Genomic DNA, 371 nt, shown 5'->3' with positions numbered 1-371 from the left:
CGAAATCCGGATGCAGATCCACGTTCAGATGATGGTTGACTCAACATTGATATAATGTAGAATCAACATTGATTCATAACTGATTCAATGTACTATCAACACAAATATGCATACAAGTTGACATACAGATGATGGTTGAATCAACATTGATATAATATCAGTTATGGTTGAAACCCTAACGCTGATTCAACATACAAGTCACCGACCACTTTCAATGTTGTTTCAATGTCAGCGTTCAACGTTGATTCAATGTTTCTGGCTGACATTGATTCAATGTTGTTTCAATCATTCTGTGCTATCTGGGTTGTATTTTCCAGGAGTCATTGTACAGCACATACAGCTGTAAAAACCAGTTGACCAAACATGGTATG

This window comes from Poecilia latipinna, unplaced genomic scaffold, assembly GCF_001443285.1.
Source record: "Poecilia latipinna isolate Pla-1442-1.1 unplaced genomic scaffold, P_latipinna-1.0 Scaffold1086, whole genome shotgun sequence".
In the NCBI taxonomy this organism is placed as follows: domain Eukaryota; kingdom Metazoa; phylum Chordata; class Actinopteri; order Cyprinodontiformes; family Poeciliidae; genus Poecilia; species Poecilia latipinna.
The sequence above is the reverse complement of the archived record's forward strand: the minus strand, read 5'-3'. Positions refer to the sequence as shown.